At 37.6% G+C, this 15,323-nt stretch overlaps 1 protein-coding gene and 1 pseudogene across 1 annotated transcript in view; both read left to right on the top strand.

The window, feature by feature from the left end:
- The window catches only part of LOC107543268 (catenin alpha-3), a 435,074-nt gene that overhangs the window by 289,220 nt on the left and 130,531 nt on the right, over positions 1–15,323 (top strand). The gene's annotated exons all lie outside the window — the stretch shown is intronic.
- On the top strand, positions 4,914–8,992 carry LOC107543242 (monocarboxylate transporter 2 pseudogene; annotated as a pseudogene).

Raw genomic sequence — 15,323 nt, forward strand, 5'->3', positions numbered from 1 at the left:
ACATAACAGCCTTAGTAACTTTTTAATATGTAAGTCGGAACATGTCAATACTCTGTTCAATTAAAGGAAAATTGATAGTCCTTTTATGACCTAGGGGCCTATATTATCTGTCATCCCACTAACTCAAAATCCTACCACTCTCCAGACATAATGGCCTAGATACTTAGTATTCGTCCAACATGCCAGGAACCACTTCCAACTCAAGGCCTTTGGATTAACTTCTTTCTGGTTTGCTCTTTCCCTAGAAACCTGATTGGCTTTATTTCTTAAATACCACCTTCTAGAACAGGAGTGGGGAACCTTTTTTCTGCCACGGATCATTTGGCTATTTGTAACATCACTTGTGGGCCATACAAAATTATCAACTTAAAAATTAGCTGTGAAAAAAGCTCCTAGATTAGTCCTGCCTGCAGTTTCCTTGGCAGGGCCAGACCAAATGATTCTGTAGGCCGTAAAATGCCTGAGGCCAGATGTTTCCCACCCCTGGTCTAGAAGATAGCATCCCTGAATGCCATCTACAAATAGCGCCTTTTCCTTCTTTCTTTACGCTCACTGCTTTTGCCTTCATTCTTGCCACTTGAGATGTTACATTTCTTTGTTTATTGTCTGTTTCCCTTACTAGATTGCGGATTCTTGGCCAGAAGCTGTTTTATTGTTGTTGCTGTATGTTGCTATTTCCTAGCACCTATAATTATACTTGGCACATAGTAGGCATTTGATAAATATTTTAAAGTAACCATTTAATTTTGAGATGACTGTAGATTCCCTGCAGTTGTAAGAAATGATTCAGAAAGATCCCATGCACCCTTCATTGGTTTCCCCAATGGTAACATTTTGCAAAATGACACAGTCAAGATACAGAACATTTCTGTCATCACAAGGATTCCGCTTGTTGCCCTTTTAGACAGTTGCCAGGTTATTTAAGCCTGTTGCCCGCTTCTTCTCCTTATGAGGCAGAGTAAAGAGCCAGGCTAACTCACCACCACGTTGTTTCTTGGTCTCAAAATGACTATCCAGTTGGCCTTTTTCACTCTATCTTTTAAAGTATTTTAATATTTGTTGTATATATAACATCAAAGTTTTTAGTTGTACTTAACAGGTGTATGGGAATAAGGTGTCTATTTCATCTACTAGAATCAGATGTCCCCTAATAAATTTTTTTGAATAAATAATTATTAAAGCTTTTAAGTCATAATTTTGAACCGAAGTTGAGCCCCATCTTTAACAAGGTCTGTGAAACTTGTGCTTTCATGCTCCCCCCCCCCCAAAGTAGGTTAGTCTAATTTCCAAAGATGAATCCTACCTGTCCCTAGTATGCAGGTGCATACTACAGACTGAATTTTTAGAATATTTTGAATAGCTTTGTCTTTCTTTAGTGCATAAAATTTTTGCACTCCAGGTATAAAGGTTTTAATAAAATCTGGCTAAATATTTCAAATCAAGTACGCTTTTCCCCAGACCATTTCCTAAATGAGGCACTATTTTTATTGCTCCCTCAATATAATTTCTAAACAATAGCAGGCACATGCCACTGCTAGCCACAGTAAGAGACAGCACAGTATAGAGGTTCAGAGCATAATCTTCTGGTTTTAAAGTCCAGCCCTACCGTTTACTGTTTTTGTGGCCGTGGGGAATTTTCATAACTAATTTCTTCTCTGTGCCTCCAGGTTTATCTTTAACATTATAATAATGGTAGTAATAACAATCATAATCATCCTCATCATCAGCCTCCTAGTGCTTTTGGAAAGGTTTAAATGAGTGCACGTTTGTAAAGGACTTAGACCAATGCCTGGCACTGGAGTCCTATTTATCTGTGTCTACATGTGTACATACATAGAATTATTACTTAGGTTTCGTTCTCTCTGAAGGTGAACATGAGACATCTCAGTAGCACACCAACCAACGAGTAGTACTTATATTAAAAATAAGATTTTCTTTTTCAGCTTCAGTAGGTTTCATGTTGACAAATAATTGAAAAGTTTGTGTGTGTGTGTGTGTGTGTGTGTGCTCGCACCTGTGTGCCATCAGAGCCATTTATGTGTGTTTCACGTGCCTCTAATTATCAAGGCCACCTTAAAACAGTACCTGTATATAATTGTATAATAAAATTATATTTTTACTTTTCTTTAGAGACATGTTTATTAAACTGTAATTCCAAATATATGTGAACTCCAATGCAAATGTTATGTGCACACCTCCCTTACAAGCTCTTAGTTTTTATTATCTTTATGTAATTCTTAAGGCGGTGGGGGGGAGAACAATGACTCCAGGACAAAAAGAAAAAGCTTTAGTCTTTTCAAGTTGTTTTATGTCTTCATTTTATGGCACCCTCCTTCCCCTGATAATTGCTGGTTTATGGACAGGATCATTCTCCTGGGACCATAGACACATGGAAAAGGTGCTTCATGGGTCATCCAGTCCATCTTCTGTGTGCAGGTTTCAGACATTTCCCTCCAGTACTTTCCTGTTTGTCCCTATAAACCACATCCATCCATCACTACTGGAAATTACAAATCTCCATATATGCGTTCTATTGAATTGTTTTGTAATCAGAGGCCTATATAGTTTAAATAACTATGTGGTATAATGGTTATGGTTTGGGGCGACACTGATATTTGTCAGACCATACATAGGCTCCATTGATAGTGTCAGTTTTCTAAACCATTGTCATTGGTAACATATAGAAGGTGCATCTGAGTTTCATCAATTATACCTGTATCTCCAGTTTGGCCTGCATCTAAGTGACCACGGGCAGAGTAATAATGCAGTGTATATAGTAAATGGTTTGCAAATACCATTTTATTAGGTCTCCAAGTACAAGCAAGTGAATTACCTTTGAACACCTATAATGTGTGCGTGTGTGTGTGTGTGTGTAGACTCTTCTGTTAGGGCTTGTTTTGTTCAAATTTAAGTTGTGAGATTGATTCCTATTGTGTATCTATAGACTGATCATTTTTATCATGACATTGTATGGCATTGTGTAATCACAACACAATGTACTTATCCATGAAACCCGGATGGAGTTTGGAAAGTTTTAGGTTATAGGCTGTAAGTAGTGCTGCTGTGAATATTCTAACACATGTCTTTGGTTGATCATATGTATGTATTTCTGTTGGACATACACACAAGCCCACATGAAAACTTGGATTGGCTGGATCATAGGGTTGTTTATGTTTAACTTTCACATAAACTGTCAATTTTTCCCCAAAATGTTTGCACCAAATTACATGCCATCCAGTGGTGTCTGAGAGTACCAGTTACTCTAGAATTTACAGGCACTTGAGGTCTGTTTGTTTTTTTCTTAGTCACGTTAGCCATTTTGGTGAGTATGTAATAGTTTCTTAAGATTTGACTTTGAACTTTGATAACTAATGAATTTAAATGCCTCTTTTTTTTTTTTTTTTTACTGTGCTGTCATTTTCTTGTTACACTTCTCTATATATTTTGATTATGAGTCCTTTGCAAACTTTTTCAGCACCAGGAGTTGATGTATACTTCTATTAACAATGTCTTTGGATAAACAGAAGTTAGTAACTTTTTTATAGTTCGATGTATCAAACTTCTTATCTGTCCCAAGGTTATGTAAATGTTCTCCTATATTTACTTCTAAAGGCTTTATTATTTTGGATAATCAGCTTCTATGAATTGACTTTTGTGTATGGTATGGAATAAGCCTCTATATCGTTTTTCCCCAAAGTATGTCCAGTTGACTCATTTCTGTTTATTACAATGATCACTCATTCCCTGCAGTGCTACAGTGTCATTTCTTTTGAAGGAGGGATAGATAAAGCACATGTGTGGGCATGTTTCTGGACTTTATTCCACTGATTAGTTTGTCTTTTTTTAAGCCACAATTGTCTCTTTTATTCCTTAAGATATAACTTCTATAGGATGATGGCACACTAAAAATCAAACGTGAAATTTGGTTTATTTAATTTGGTGAGACAAATTTAACGCAGATATCTTATTGACCAATGGGGTAGTAGAGTATGTAATTTGTAATCTGTATCTTTTGCCAAGTGTTCTAGTCAGTTTATTTAGGAGATCACAGAAGAAAATAATGGGTCCTTATGTCACTACCTAGGAAGTCACTGTTAAGATACATGTGAATTCTTCCTGAGGTATATGAGTTTACAGACTTGGGTTTTGCTTTAGGGTACAGTAATAAAATACTGGAGAAATGCAAAGGTGACTTGGAATTGTTTTGCACTGTAACTCTAGAGCATATAGCTATAGGTTGACAACATACAGCCCATGGCCATATTTTGCCTGCTATCTGTTTGTTTTTTTTAAATAAAGTTTTCTTGGCTATTTTTATACTATAGTGGCAGAGTTGAGTAGCTGTGAAAAAATTGTATGATCCACAGGCCTAAAATATTTACTGTCTGGCTCTTTATAGTAAGTGTGGGTCAACCCCTGCTTGAGATAATCTGCACATATTCCTCTAAAAGAACTCAGCACTATAGCTGTACTAGGAACTTAGCCTATATTGCTATTTTGCTTTTTAGATGCAGTGTTGAAAAATTAATATGGAGTTTTCCTGACATTGAAATCCATATAAAATATTCAGGGGGAAAGACATACTAGGAAACTTTGAAAAGCAACAGACAGGATTACTGCCCAGAGCTAAAGCAAGGAGCTTCTAACAGTGGGATCTGCTGTTACCTGCCACTGATGGAAATTGTCTTTTGGAGCCACCGTCCTCGGCAGTAGCTTCTGGTAAATGGGAAAATGTCATTGATAATTATTTGCCAGTAAGATCCACAGCTAATGTAAAAACCAACCCTTGAAAATAAATATCAGGAGACATTCCTCAGAGTCACTAAAGCAAAAGCCCTTTGGAGCCCAAGACAAATTTCTAGGCTTATTTTTTGTGAAGGTGCTAGAACTGAGATTCCAAAAGACCTGTTGGGATGTGGGAGAGCGTTTGCGGTAAGTGTATGTTACTTCAGTCATTCAAAGTAAAGATAGCCAATTGAGTCTACAGGAGGCTCAGTTCTTTGACGGGGGACTTGAGCGTCAGGAGTAAGATTAAAAAGCCTAGCCCTAAGGAGTTTTTCTCAATTTTAAATGAAAAGGTACAACACGGGGATCGGTACCAGAGGAGAACTGAGGCTGGATTTGTTTGCGGGCAAGAAAAACGGGCCTTGGACAGTGACCATTAACGTCGACAGGTGATTGGCACGTTCTTTGTTGCCCGCTAAGTATTTTGAATCGTGTTTCAATGTATTAGATTGACATTGACCTCACACGTGAAGATAGTGACTGTGGGCTCTTTAGATTAATGATCAAAAGTTTCGTTTCTGGGACGGTGGCATTAGCTTCTCGCGGTTCAGCCTGGGCACAGGCACGGACACGGGCACAGACACACACACACAAGTGCAGGGTGTCCCCAAAATGCATAGACACTTCCATCGCTGAAGTGTATTTTAATGAACACTGCCTTATAATTACTCAGAGTGCGTGTACATGTCTTTTGGGACAGCGAAGGCCCTGTAGGAGCAGGTTTCGCGGCGGAGTGAAGCCCTCGGACAGGCCTGGCGGAGCAGGCGCTTCCCGTTTCTCAGGGCCGCACGCAAAGGGCGGTTGCAGTCCAGGTTGGCTGCAGAGGACCTAAACCTACCCTAGACAGTCTGTCCTCGTAGTACCCAAGAGAAAACCTGGGGTAAGCAAATGTACTAGAAACGAAGACGGAGGGAGTCCCAGAAGAGGGGAGTCCAGAGACTGCGAGCGGGGAAATCGGAGCCCAAAGCCCGTTCCCGCCGCAGGCCCAGCGGGTGAAGCCGGCCTGCCGCAGGCCCAGGGCAGCCGGGAGCTGAGTGGGAAAGAGCTGAACAGGCCTGGACTGCTGCCCACCAGAGGCGAGGCAGGATATGTCATTTCAGCCTAACCAGTGAGTTATCTGTTAAAAGAAAATCAATAACATTCTTAGAAGAAATATTTCAAAATCCAGAATCCCTGCAACACGACACTCACACTGATTGGGCATCGATCTGAACCTGGTTCCCATTCAATGAAGAAAATACTATCAGCAGAGGTCAGCCCCGAGACGACCCAGATGTTGGCATTTTATTCAAGGACTTTAAATCAGCTAACACATATACTTAATAAAGTAAAGATGATAAATAAATAGATTAAAAAAAAACAACCCAGAGGGTTAACAGAAAAAATTAAAAAGAGCCAAAAGCAAACTATAACACACAAAAACATTTCTACAAATCATTAGGCTTTGATCTGTAACGCATTCTGGTACACAATGGATCCAGAGACATTTGTTTACTGTTTTTACTTCATACTGTAAGATATACATCAAAAGTATACCTTGTTATTAAAACATTCTTAATTTTTATTATTTTACTTTTGATCTCTCCATATATGTTTCCTGATTTTGAAAATGTAACTTGCTTCTTTTGAAAATGTTACCTATTTCTTTTTCAGAGTCTATCATTTACAATTAATATCTCTATTACCAGCAAGTGAATCTCTATTTGCTGGTACTTTTAAAATTTAATGTATACTGACTTTCATGGCTAACATTCTGGTTATTCATAATTTAGTACCTTGAGGAAATTTTCTGCTCTCTTGATATTTCTGTCACGTTTAGTAGAATATCTTGAATGGTACTTATTTTTTCTCCTTATTGCAGCAGACGTAAAACGATTCTTTGCCAATTATGTAAAAATAATTTGTCATGGTAATCTAAATAAGCATAATCACAGATAGAATATGACTTCCATGTTCTGGGTTCTTAGGATTATCAGAAGTACTGATTTATAGGACTTCTTAGTTCTCTGGTGGAAATGTAGTCACATCAGTTGTACCCATGTAGCATTCAATCTGTATGTTCCAGTGCTAGTATGTACTTGATTACATACATGATTAAGGTATGTCTTCTGATTGACCCTAATTTTAAAAAGAAATAAAAATATATGTGTGGAGAGTAACTGAGGAATGGATTAATGCTTTTAATTGTAGTATAGCTCAATTTCAAAATTGAGAATTATTCTCTAAATACTTCCAGGATCAAAGATAAAATCTCAAACTATAAAATATACAAATATCATAAACAGTCAAGTCCCTGATAGCAAAAGCTTTAGGATACAACAAAAAGCGTACTCCAAGGAGTTAAGTGGAAAATTATTGTTAGAAATAATTTAGGAAGAATTTTTATAAATGCAATTAAAAAATAAAATAAACTTAAAGTCAAATAATTTTATTAAAAGAAAAAGGCGCAGGGCCTACACAACAAGAAATCAAAACTTACTGTAAGGGGTGCTCAGCAGCCGTGCCTCCCCTCCCCCTGCCGCCACCTCATCCACCTCTGGCTGAGGGTGAGGACACATCTGTCAGGGGACATAAATAAATAATTCCGTTCACCGGGTGACAGCGAGGCAAACGTGCCGCCGCAAGTGGGGACAGAGAACTGCAGTGCCCGCCCTGTGTCGGATACCAGCTAATCGGAGTCTGCTCTGCCTCCCTTCCTCTGGACTGCCTTCAAATACCACACTTCCAGGAATAGCGACTGGGCTTGACAATCCCACATATACACCAGGGAAGCCTGTTCAAGCGGGGAGCCTGTCCACAGGGGGCTTGGATTTTAAATAGAAGCGCAGGAACGCCCCCGCAGGTGGCCCACCACTCGATCCGCCGCCTGATGGAGGGTGGAGGTGGTTGTAGCGCCTTTTATCTCCATGGGACCTTCATACGATCGCCCAAGCCATCACAGTATTTTTCAGAGAAATTCAGCAAATCCTCGCTACTACCTGCCGTGAGACGGCATGGCTGTCACCCATTGTGCAGGCTGCTACGTGAGCAGGAGGCCGGGTGCGTGGTGTTTGGGTGAGGGAAGGGTAGCTGGCCCCTGGTGACGGTGGGAGGCCTGCTGGGCTGCGTGGGAATGCCTGCAGCCTCTGAGGGTAGCGGCCTGAGGAGCTTCACCTCGCCGGGGGCTCACTGGAGGCTTAGGTCTGGCCTTCAGCCTGCAGCCCACCTAACCATCACTGGCAGATACTTCCAGAAGAAATGGCCCATGGCGAATGGGCTCGCCTTGGCAGGAAGTCTTGTTTTCTTAGCTCATTTCAGTCAGTTCCTTTTTAATACTTACAGATGGCAAGGAAGCTTCTCGATCTGGGGAGGTGTATTGTTGAGTGCGTGTGTGGCTGGGTCCCTCATGAGAACTGTGGGACCCAAACAAACTGCTAAGTCTAAAAATAAGATTGGTGTAAGAGTGTATGATTCAGGTGTGGGGGGAAAAAAGCCACAGGAAGAAACCAATGTGGAAAAAAAAAAGAAAAGTATTTAGATTTCTCCCTTTTCAAGCATAGGGGACTTCTGGAAATGTTATGTTTCTATGATTTTTTGGCCCCATTATACTCTTGGCTCCATATGCTGAGACAAGGGATTGATGAGTAGTCCGCGGCCTTCTTGCTATCTGTTACGCCTTTTGTTGATATGTTTGCTAGGCCTTCTGTAGAATTAATTGAAAACTCCAAACTTGTTTGACCTTGAATCCAGTACTTCGTCAGTTTTGCAGTTACGTTCATGGGAGTGTGTCATCTCTCGTGCCCACTGGCAGAGAACCACACAAGCATGGAGTTTTATACTGTATATTTTGGTCTTGGATTTGGGGGGTTTAGCAGTGTCCTCTTTGAAACTTGCCAGTGCTGTGGGACTCGTCCCAATTGTGGAGTGCCACCCAGTTCTTCTTGGCCCTCCTCTTGCTGGTAAATTGGTGGATGAAACTGGAAAATATAAATATATGTATATGACCTGTGGAGCTATTGTGTTCTTATCAGGTGCATGGCTGCTCATTGGCAATGCTCTAAACTATAGATTGCTTGCAAAGGAAAATAATTTGCAAGAAGCAAAGAAGAAAACACATAAGCCTGAGTTCAGAGAATCTGAACCTTTGAACAAATCTGAACAACATGATGTTAATGTCAAAAGTACGAGAACACAGAATAATCCCTCAGAAAGAGAAACTGATATATAGCAAGAATCACATTGCTGATTTCAGAACTGTCTTAGGAGTACTTTTTTTTCCTTCAAAATATTGAAAAGGATTTTAGTTGAAGTAAGTCAACATGATTAAGGATGGAGGTGAAATTTTCCTCAATGGCAGATTTTAAATGTTTCCTTTTTAAAATTTATTTGGGCAGTTAAATTTTGAGATTATGCATATAAAGAATCCATGCAAGTGGTTTATTTCCATACATGAATCTGATTGTGAGTAAAATCACTTTAAAGTCTTCCAGTGACTCCCAGTCGTGATTATACAGATCTGAATTCCAAACCCCTGGTTTAAATAGTTGGAGTATGTTTAATCCTGTAAGAGTACCCTTTGCGCATTTCATTTTTATTTGATATTAAAGTATAAAATAAAAATGAATACCCCTCATATTGTACTAGGATAATTGTATATATACAAATGTATGTGGTTAAGAAAATAAACGTTTAGATTCTTAACTTTATTCTTGTGCAAAAATAAATTCAAAACAGGTTATAGACCTAAATGTAAGTTCTAAAATTTAAAAACTTGGAAAGAAATGTAGGAAAATTTTTTCAAAATGATGTTTTAGGCAAACATTTTTTAGATAATGTACCAAAGGTACAAGCCATAAAGGAAAAGATAAATTGGATTTCATTTAAGTGACAGGCCAGAAACTTGGAAAAATATTTTTATAACATATATATCATAAAGGAGTTATATCAAGGAAAAGTAAAGAGCTAATACTTTAATAAGACAATCCAATATTAAAAATACTTAAGTTCTTTAACAGACATTTCATGAACAAAAGTGAAAAACAATGAGAAGCATATGTAAGGTTGCTCAATATCATTAGTTATTAGAGAAGTGAAAATTAAAATAATAAGAGACTATTACTACTAAAATGGCTATAATCTAAAAGACAGACAATACCAAATGCTGAGGGAGGAATTACAGAAACTGGACCCTCATACATTACTGTTGTGAATGTACAATTGTAAAGCTACTTTGAATAATAATTTGACAATTTCTTAAAAAGTTAAATATCAGCTTCCCATGAACCCTACAATTCCACTCCTAGGTATCTACCCCAAAGAAATGAAAACATATGTCAACACAAAGGCTTATATACAAACGTACATAGTAGCATTATCCATAGCAGTTGAAACTTGGAGCAAATCAAATATCCATTAATTGGGTTATGGATAAACCAATGTGGTAGACACAAACAGTGGAGGAGCATTCATCAATAAAAGAACAGCATTCTAACACATATTCCAACATGGATTAAACTCAGAAACATGCTAACTGAAGGAAGCCACTCCAAATACTAAATATTGTATGATTTTGTTTATAGAAAATGTTTAGAAAAAGGAAAATGTTTAGAGAAAGAAAACAGATCAATGTTTATCTGGATCTGGGATTAAATGATGGGATTGATGAAATGTGGGGAACTGATGGAAATGTTCTAAGACCAGGTTGTGGTGGTGGTTGTACAACTCTGAATATATTTTAAATAATTGTATTTTACATTTATAATAGTGAATTATATGGTATAAAATTATACCTCATTAAAGGTGTTGAAAATAAGCTTATATTTTGAGAAATTAGGTTAAAAACAAAACTATGTAATCATAATAAAGGAAGTAGGAAGACTGAGCTAATAAAGGTGAATGGAACTAAAAACTTGTAGAAGGATCAGCATATATGTAATTATGCAAACACCATTAAGGCAAACTGCATTATGGATTAGAAAGATTAAGAAAAAATAATGTTATTCTAGTATTAGCCCAAGAAGATTTAGAAACTATGAAGAAGATGAAAAAAGTTCTTAACAAAGTTTGGAAAAAACATTAAAATTTTACCATTACAAATAAATAGAAGGGCCTGATACTTTTATGGCTTAATTTTTTTTAAACATTATGTGAAATGGATTATTCCATTGCTGTTAAAATGCAAGACTGTGAAAATAGAAGACAATCAACTCAATTAATTTTATAAATAACTGTAATAGAATCTGGTAAAAATGGATAAAACTGGAAACTGGAAACCCATTATCCTTACGACTGAAGATACCAAAGTACATCAGCTCTAATAGTACAATAAGAAAATTATTTGTGATTAAATACACTTTATTCCATAAGTGTGAGGAAGGTTATATATAAGGAAAAGCTAATAGTATAATTTATAAAAAACAAATTAAGTAGAGAAACGTATGAATAAGTAAGGGGTTCCATAAAATGATTTTATTCAGTAGAGAGGGTAGCTACTCCTGGTTTAACCAGCTTCAACTCTTTGCGAATGACCTGGTGGGGCCAGTGTTTTAAACTTTACTAAGGCTCAGATTTGGATCTCATGCTGGGGCTGAGATACAAGAAACAGCTGCTCGGTGAGGGCGCTTAGCTGGCGGCCCAGCCTCCACGGTTCATTTTCACTCTTCTCTTCCTGCCTGTGAATTAGCTGCAATACTCACGGAAAAAGCAAAACACCGAGTGCAGGGAGACCAGCTCCGGCGGCTCGGAGGCTCATCCCTCCCCGTGGAATCGCTCGGCGAGGTGCTGGCTCGGGAGATCTGGGTGGGCAGGGTGAGAAAACCAACCGACCAACCTGCTGCTAGCAGCCTTGGGGGCCCAGAGGCCGCCTCTTTGTACAAGGCCATTGCCTCCGCCAAGAAGTGGCCATTTGCATGCAGTCATCTGAGAATCCTTGCCACGTTTTCCTGCAGATGGTAGAGAGCGGGGCTCGGGGCCAGGGTCTGTTTCGTGGCCCCTTCCAGTGGTGTGTTCAGCGCGGCTGTGCCCCCCCCCCCCCCCGCCGGAGCGGGCCTCTGTGGCCCGGGGGCACCTTGGCAGTCACGCCTGCGCCCTGTGGCGCCATACGCTAGCTTTCCCCGATCCCACCTACTTTATCCACCTTTATGCAGCGCGGCGCCCGCCTGCATTCCCACATGCCTGTGTGGAAATGGACTTTGAAGAAGTCAAGTGCTAGAACTGCAGAGCAGAACCTACCAGATGTTAGACTTTAAGCAGCATGCACATCTACTGCAGGAAGGAGGTGAAAAAGCTATTTATTCCTGGTAGCAAATAGTAAATACCAAATAATAGGTTCTCAGTTATAAGTGAGGAAGGTAGCTATGGATTGATATGGACTTTTCACAAAGATACATTAATAAGTGAAAAAGCAAGAAAAAGAACAGTGTACATACATACATTTTCTTGCATTTTCACAAAAGAAATACTACAGAAAGTAAACTGAGAGACAGTGTTCCCTAAAAGAGTGTGTGTGTGTGGTGGACGAAGGGAGACTGGGTATGTGTCAACAATGGTAGTGAGATTTCCCTGTGTATACTGTTCAATGTAGCTTCAACTGATAAATTATTTGAATGCTGAACCTATTCAAAAGTAAATGAAAAGCTAACAAACCAGTGACACATTTTCTTTTTCAAACAAAATTCCAAGCTGAAAAAACACACAAAGGTATAATTAATTTCCCAGTGTTTTCAGAATTCAGTAATATATTTTAACATGTTCATTTGGATACAAAGACAAAATATATTTTTAAAAAGCAATAAATAAGTCCTTTATTAAGTTGTATAATTGGCTGAAAAAATATTTTCCTGCCCTAGCTGGTTTTGCTCAGGGTTAGAGCATCAGCCTGCAGACTGAAGGGTCCCAGGTTCAATTCCAGCCAAGGGTATGTACCTTGGTTGCAGGCTTGGTCCTAGTTGGGGTGCTTGCTGGAGGTTAACTGAGCGATGTGTGTCTCTCACATTGATGTTTCTCTCCACCCCCCCCTTCCATTCTCTGAAAGGCAATGTAAAAAATATACTTTGGTGAGGATTTAAAAAAAAAAAAATTCCTGAATAACCATGGAAATAAGTAAGACATAAACTTTAGCATTTTAAAAGATTGCTTGGCCTAGTTGTCATAAATTTTGTTTGCTCTCTATGAACAAACTGTAAGAAGAGCTTTTAGGGATATTATATTTTTTTAAAAAATCACAGGAATGCAATAAAATGGAGTGAAGTCATGAAATAATGAAAAGAAATTGCCATAACCAAAATGTAGGATTTTATCCTGGTGTAGAATTGTTTTGTATGCATTCAAATGTTACCATGGTGGCAAAACAATACAATCTTGGAACATACTATATGACATATTTTAAATCTGTAATTAAATAATTAGTTTACTATTTAGCCATCTCTTTAAATAGACTCCTAAATCAAGATTACCTTTGTATATCAGAACTGATGAATGGTTTAAAGTTCAAGAGAAACCAGACTGCGACAATTGTATCATATATATTTTCAAATTCATGTTAAAAGATTGAGGTCACAAAGGGAATGGAATAAGTGGAAAGAACCAGCCCTGGAACCACTTGTGGATTAAGTGATTATTTTGGTAGTTTAATTGGGATAGTAATAGCCATGCCTTCCCTCCTCACCCTCAGAACCTCTCCTATAGAAATGTCTTAAAGGAATTAGAGGAAGTAATGAAGCATAAGAAAGACATTGCATTTATCTTTGTTTAAATTATTGTAGCCATTTAAGTTAAATTTGATTTGTAGTAGCTTTAGATATTTTAGTTTTGCTTAATTAATTGTAAGTAGAAACAAGATTTGTGACAGAACTACTGTGGTTAATAGACAGAGAGATGATATATTTAATCACCAAATCAAAAAGTGACAGCTTTACCTTATCAGTGCCGTAAATTTTTTTCCTGGGACTTATTTCAGCGTTTCAGGAAGAAATTTAACAAACATTATAGACCAGCTAGTTCTTTGAACAAAATAGAAAACATGTTTTTAATAAAGGATGTATACCCCTCTCCTTGTTTCAACAGCTATTGCTTAATATCTTCATATCGGGCTTTTAAAATACTGAAATAACTCCATATTTTTGATACTATAAGCATATATTTATCAATAATGCATACATATTCTAATTTTCAGGACTGCAAATTTTTGTTAAATGATTCATATTTTTACAGCTGACTTCCATAATAATGAGTGTTGTATTCTGTTAGGAAAAAATGACCACTGATGTATTAAGTAAGATATTTGCCAAATAAAAATACACAAAATATAATATATCACGTTATTAGAAATTCAGGTGGTTTAATTGCTTAACTTGGCTTGCTATTCTGGCATTAGAGGCAGTAATCAAAACACAGGCAATTTACTGAGTGTCATTACTATCTTAATTGTGGCTCTTGGTTGGTTGTCGTCGGTGCACTGAAAAGTTGCGTGTTCAATTCCTATTCAGGGCACATGCGGGTTGCAGGCTCTACAGGGGTGTGCAGAAGGCGGCCAGTCGATGTTTGGCTCTCACTTCCATATTTCTCTCTCTCTCCCTCTCCCTTCCTCTCTATAAAAATAAAACCAATAAAAAATCTTAAAAAAATATTTTTCTAAATTCCCCTTCCCCGAAAGTCACTTTTTCTTTCCATATACTCATTTTATTATTTTTATATATAGTCTCTTTCTTTCCTAAACAACTTCTGCCAGTAGTGTCTATAGAATGAGAATTGAAATGGGGAACACAGTACAAAAAACAAACGTTATATATTTTCAGATCCTTAATCCTTATAATGTCTTTGAAATGTATCATTTTCTACCTGTAATTTATGGTAGAGTTACTATCACAGTGTGATAGAAAGAGTTTCATTTTGGAGTCAGACAGCTCTTGTATAAATCCTTGCTCAAAATGACTCTACCAGTTTTGAGCAGAATAACATAGGATAAATTCTCTTATTTAGTTTCTTTTGAGCCTGTAATATGGAGAGAATGCTACCAATGACTGGTACATAATAATCACCTTGCTTTAGCTAATGGAATATTGAGTTATGATAATTAAACTCACTGAAAAATAAAGGATATAAGCTATGATTTTGCATTTTAATTTATAATAATAAATGTAACTCTCAATAAGACAAGTCCCCACGCATATTGCCTATATTTTCCAACCAAAGGAACATTACACAGGAAACTGAATTATCAGAAGATTATTTTATGAACACAGAATCACATTAAGAGCAGTTGATTATATGTGGATTTATTAATTACATCAGCTCTAATAACCTGGGACATCCATATAAGGAAACATCTGCCTTAAAATACATATAATTGTCAACTTGAAGGCAGTAATCGAATTGGAATAGACATTTTTTTCTAAGTTCAACTTTAGGCCAACTCTTCTTATGTTTGACATTATTTTTTGGATATTTTATCATTATGAGATAAGCAAATGTACCAAGGGGTTGCATAATCAATACATTGGAGTGCTAGAAAAAAAAAAATAGTCTGTATTTAACTATACCTATTCTTTAAAATCTTACTA

The sequence above is a fragment of the Miniopterus natalensis genome, chromosome 14 (genome assembly GCF_054644295.1).
Source record: "Miniopterus natalensis isolate mMinNat1 chromosome 14, mMinNat1.hap1, whole genome shotgun sequence".
Taxonomy (NCBI): domain Eukaryota; kingdom Metazoa; phylum Chordata; class Mammalia; order Chiroptera; family Miniopteridae; genus Miniopterus; species Miniopterus natalensis.